Below are 6,000 nucleotides of genomic sequence, written 5' to 3' on the forward strand. Positions count from 1 at the left end.
CCCTCTCGCCTCCAATTCCATAAAGAAACCTTGTAGAGGGCTCTGGGATTCTCAGTGTTGCAGCTCTGCTGTTTGTTTGCTGTAACCATTAAGCAGAGCCTTGACTTACATAAATCAATAGGTAAAAGTTAACCATGCTGATGCACTTTTTATCTAGGATGTTTCTGATGATTTAATGCTTGCCAAATTATTTAGGAAACAGGAATTGTAACCTGGACTGTGGCTTTTTTTAAATCCTCTTGTTAAATACTTGCCCTTAGTTCTCCCAGTATATAAAAAATGTATATAACATAACTTAAAAACTAAAGCTACTTGAATTGTTTTTATCCTTTTATATATGTATAAATATAAATGGTTTATAGGCTGTTCCTCTGTTTAACCTCGCTGTTGTTTGATAACTGCTCAGTCCCTCTCACGTTGATAAGTGGTGTTGGTTACTCAGCTGCCTGCATCCGGTTGGATTTGTGTAGAAACTCGGGTTGTGTTAAGGTCTGTTCACTCTGGCCACTGTGGTGGTTTGTTTCTATCCTTGTTTCTTAAAGAATCACCCTCTGTCAGGAATCTCTCCACAGCTCCATGTACTGCGCTGTCTTCTAATAAACATTGTATTTTCTCATTCCTGTGAGGATCTGTTTAATGGCAATTCATTTAACTTCACTAAGGGAAAGCAAATGGCCCAGAGCTGCTTTTCACCTGCTTCCCACACAAATGCAATTCCTTTTCAGGAAAAATATGTTGTTGTGGCTCTGTGAACACTTTGTCTTGCTGACATTTGGCGTGTTTTCTGGTAGGGAAGTGGGTGCAGAGGGGAGCAGGAGGTTCCCCAGCTCTCGAATGCGAGGGAAGTTTGGACTCAGCCTCTGTTCCCTTGGATGCAGGAGTGTCTCTGGCCAAATAACGCTCTGGATTGTAGCTTCACTTGGCCACAGGAAGAGCTTACCCTTGTCCAGAAGTGTGGGTACAGGAGTGTGACAAAGGATGGGTTTGGAGGCTCAGACTGCTTTCACTTACCTGTTCGTGGACTTTGAAAGGTCTTTGCAGCCTGTTGTGGAAAGGACGGTTAGTGTGGGTTCATCACGAAACACTTGTGTTGTAGCCTCCTGTTGTTGTTTAGTGTCATTCGTGGTCTCTGGAGCTCTCACTTGAACAGACACAGTATTCCTTTGCAGGTTGGTTTGTTTTCCCAGTTGTACTAAAAGGTCCTGGCAGGGTCCTGCTCCTGAGTGTTAAGTGTTTCTCCCAGACAACAGTGTCCCAGTGATGCTCATCCCTTGGCTGGAGGAAGGGCTGAGGGTGGATGGTGACTCTTTGAGTGCTGGTTGTTCAGGAGCCTTCCTTAACCCCTTGTAACCTGGTAGATGCTTGGATGCTGTGTTTCCTTTAACCTCCTGCAGGCAGTGCTGCTCTTAAGGGACCCCGTTTTCCCCAACCTCTTTCTAATCCAGTCTCTTTTCTTTTTGTCTTTCTTATGTTTTAGATTCCTAAAGGTGTTTGTGCTGGTGCAAGAACCTCGGGGCGAGCTTGTCACAGAAGGAGAAACAAAATGGTCTGTTTACCCTGCAGGCAGTTAAAACACACCCATGGAAAGCCAGACTCCCACTCTTGTCTGGAGTTCCCACTTGACAAATTCAGACCTAAATTCCATCCCAGCATCATTCAGACGCTTGCTCTTTCCCATGGCATGCTACTTGTGGCTCAGACTAACTTCCCAGCCTTCCCCACTCTCCTGCCAGCTTGGCACAGCCCCTCCATCACACATAACCAACACGTCCCACCCCCCCGCACCGGTCAGAGCACTGCTGGTGCAAAGGGTAACCAGAGAGTGCCAGGCATGTGCTGCTGTGTCTTCTGTGTCCCCTCGTCCCTCAGTCCATCTGAATGTACACACTGGTCCATCCGCGTTTCACACGGTGCCTTTAGTGCTAATCCCACAGGTAGTCCCATCGGAAGGGGGGTGCCCGAGCCCTCCCTGGGAGCGGTGGTACAGCAGCTGGACTGGGCTCTGCGTTTGCAGCTCTTACATTTGATCCACACGCATTACTCAATATTGTGCTTTCCCCAGAGGTCACTAATACTTGTCAGCCTGTATTTTTGTGTTTTTAAACCTAGGCTGATGCTCATGCCAAGTATTAAATCCCTATGACCTTGCTGTTTCCTGAAAGCCTTCGAGCTCACGTATGTACGCTTGTTTTCCTGCTTGTTCTCTCTGCCCCTTCCTCTATATTCCTCCCCCTTTTCTCTCCCTCCTCCTCCTCTCACACACACACACACAGACACACACAAACACAGACACTGGCATTTTGGTTTGGAGCCCCATTTTGCTCGTCACAAAGACCTCCGTTTTGCTCTCGTTTCAGTCTGCATGCTCGCCCTGTTGCCTTGCCTGCGCCCACCTTCCCCAGGGTCACGTTATTTTGTGGCTCCTCATTTAATCTCTCTGCAGTTTTCTTTTGGTTTGGTTTGGTTTTCAGCGTCTCAGACCTGCCTCCTCCTCTTGCATGACCCCTTGTGCGTTCTCATCAGTTCGTGTTTGAGTAACAGGGTTGTTTTTTACAAAAATAAAAGAGGGAAAAAAAGAAACCCCCATTCTATTTCCTTCTCCCACCTTGTCGTGGACTGGACCCTCGACCCAGAAGCCAGACAGGAACGTGACCCTCCTGTTCTCACATGGTTTTATTTGAAGCAGAAGTAGCATGATAAGAGCTGGATGCTCCACGCCATGGAGAGCGAGCTGTAACATCTCCAAATCCCACGTGATCTGGACCTCAGCTGCCTAAGAAAGGGTCAATTGCTTCTAAACTTGACACTTTAACTGTTGGTTTCCCCTGAGTCTTTACCCTTGCTGGGATTTCGCAGTCATCTTGGACATGTTCGAGCCCTGTAAGATTCAGTCGCTGCTTAATAGCTCCTGAGGGCCTAGTTTCTTCATAAATCAACAGAGCATTTGGGGGAATGTACTCACTTTTAGCAAACTTCAGCATGTTTTGTAAAATCCCCGGAATTTGAGGAAATTGATGTGGAAGCCACTTAGAGGCAGTGACCCCAAAATGAAACCTCTCAGGTTTAGTGTGCATGATGCTCTGTGCAGGCTCAGCACCACGGCCTCTCTGTGTTGGGGTGCTCCGGGCTGTCCCTGCTCCGGCTGGAGGCACTTTTGAGTTGTGTTACATGTTGTGTTCAGAGCTCTGTCCCTTTCTCTCCAGTCAAGATTCCAACTTTTATTTCTAATAGCACAGAAATCCCTCAGTCCTACCATTAGTGCTGTAGCTGGTGTGATGGTGCTTCACACCTGCAAGCATCAGCCAGCAGAAGGTTTGGAATCTAACTCATGTGGCTCAGGAGCCTGCACTGAGGCCATTCGGCTGCAGTGGCAGCAGCGCTGGAAGGGTCATCCTCAGTTAAATCACCATCTTTATCACTGCTGCTACTGCGGTCACTGTTTAGATCCAGGAGCCTCCAGTAGCAGAATGGGATCCATGTGGTTGGCACCAGTGGCTTTGTACAAAGATGCGTGCAGAGGCTTTGCTGGACCCATCTACCAGGGGATCTGAACAGTTCAGCAGTTACCAGACGTGCAAAACCATCCCTACAGTACTTTTCAGCTGCACTATTTTTATTCTCGTGTCCAATGCACTGTGGAAACAGCAGCTGGAAGAATTCACCTCTTGTTGTGCCATCTGTGTAAAACTTAGACGTTTGCTTTTATATATTTAATCTAGGTGGACAGTATATTATTGTCAGCCTCTCTGTGGAACATTGGAACAATTGCGATGTCTGTGTTGCTACACAGCGCTTTAGAAGGAGCATTAGCTTTGGCTGACTGGTTTTTTTTCTTCAAAGGTTTTATGAAAAGACCATGGACAGAGTTTTTATAAACTTGGCAACTAATTCCCAAAGCCTGGGTCTGAAATCTTACTGCAAGAAATGCTCTGCAGCCTCCACGTGCTGCAGCTTCCACGTGTTGTAGCCTCCATGGGTTTATTCCGCTGCCTTGATCCAGGGTAATGAATTTTTGTAGGATTTACCTTTTTCCAACTCCAAAGGACTAAAAGATGTGACTGGTTTATAAAAACTCTGCTTGAATTGACTAATCCTGCCCGGAAGCAGGGCCTGGACATCCTGCGGGATCTCATCCTCCCCAGCAAAAGTCTCTAATGCCCTTTCTTAACACCTGTAAATAGAGAAGAAACAGATTTACTGATACTCAAAGGTTGTGTTTAATGCTGAGTATTTTTCCGACGTTCCTTTAGTTCGATGCAGGTTGTTCTTTGGGTTTTGTTTTCCTGCCTGAAGTGTCAAAAAGACCTAAAAAAAAGCCAAAATTCTATTTTAACCTGACGATGTCGAGCACTTTTTTATTTGTATATGTGTGTATGTGTGTTTGAGCACTGATCTCTAGATGGTGGCATCTCCGTGTCGTGATTTCATTGCCAATGTCCAAGGTTCTGGTGTTGCCCATTCATTTCTGGAGACAGAATTCAACCAAATAAAGTGCTTCCATTTGAAAGCGAATATTGACCTTGTAACAATGAAAGGAAAGTCATCCACGTATTTAAATAAACATTTAATTCCAGAACTACCGTTTCACTGGATCCTTTTGATCCTGCAGAGAACAACAATGGGTTTGTTGAGGAAAAAAAGGGGGGTTATTTGTTTTTGCTTTGCTGGGGTTTGCTGATGTGTTGGTGCCGTGTTGGTGCCACGGGCACAGCTCTCTGCCTTCTCGCTGGGAAGAGGAACTCAGCTGGGATGTGTGGCTTCAGCCAGGTAGCAGTGGTACAGCCTGGAATTCCTCCTCATCATTCTCCTTGATTATGGGATGGATTTAGGGTTTGCTTCTGGCTCCAAGACTTTGAAGGAATAAGCAGAAATGGCCTGTTCAGTGCAGTGCTTGTAGCCAGATGCTGTAGTAGGAGCGATGACACGACTTGAGGTTTTGGTTTGTTCTTTATTTCATAGTATCCCACACTGGAAGTTTTAGGTATTTGGAGTATTAATTTGGTACCTTCAGTGTCTGTCCCACGGAGCTGGTTCCCATCAGGTCAGTGTGAGACACAATTCCATCAAACTTGCCCTTCTCCAGCTGGAGAGAACAAAGAGGCTGGGTTTTACTTCTTGATTTGGTCATCTGAGGAGAAGGGCGAATGCTGCTCCGGCTGGAGGTGCTGCTCCGCGGGGGAAGGACGATGGCTCTTGGTTTTCAGAGCTGGAACCCTGGGGAAGGTATTTCCTCTCAGATGGTCACAGCACCTCCTGCCTGCAGTGGATGCTTTGGCCTAACGGGAAGGCTGGAAGTCCGTGTCTGTTTGGATACCGACTGTTTATAAACCAGTTGCAAGCCTGGCAACGAATGTGTTTGTGCTTGTGTGTGTGTGTGTGTGTGTGTGTGTGAACGTGCCCATGTAGGAAACAGTCACGTTTCCCTTCACCAAATAACGTGAAGATCCCAAAGTCTGGGTAGGGATATTTCCAGTTTTAAGATGGAGGTTGGAGAGCAGCGAGTGGCTGTAGCAGGGGCAGAGGCTCTGGTTGCCTTCTGTCCGGCTGCTCCATCTCCTGTTGGTCCAGTTCCTTGCGAGCAGCCTCATGCAGGAGCCGTGAGCATTTACAGTTGTACAGCTTGTAGTAGGTTGCACCTGGTTGATAGTTTCATTTGAATCAGCTGAATGGAGTTGGTTTTTCCCTAAGGTCGTGTTGCTATTTTGGGTTTTCAACAGTATTTCAGTTGCTCTTTGCCAGCATTAATTGCCACCCCTTAATTCGGGACAGATCAGAGCTGGTTACGAAACAGGCTGTCAGCTTTGCCTCTGGGGGGGATAATGAAAAGGAAGGGGTGTCCCTCTGGCCCGAGCTTTGATTTATTTACACAGTATTGATGTGGTGAACTTTAAATAGCAACAGCACAACCGAATGAGTGAGTGGCCTGATCAAACAAGGGTGATTTGCAGGAAGGACTGATAGGAGCTGAGCCGTGGACCATAGCTCAGGGTGGCGATGGGT

Source organism: Nestor notabilis, unplaced genomic scaffold (genome assembly GCF_000696875.1).
Source record: "Nestor notabilis isolate BGI_N333 unplaced genomic scaffold, ASM69687v1 scaffold8441, whole genome shotgun sequence".
NCBI classification, from domain to species: Eukaryota; Metazoa; Chordata; class Aves; order Psittaciformes; family Psittacidae; genus Nestor; species Nestor notabilis.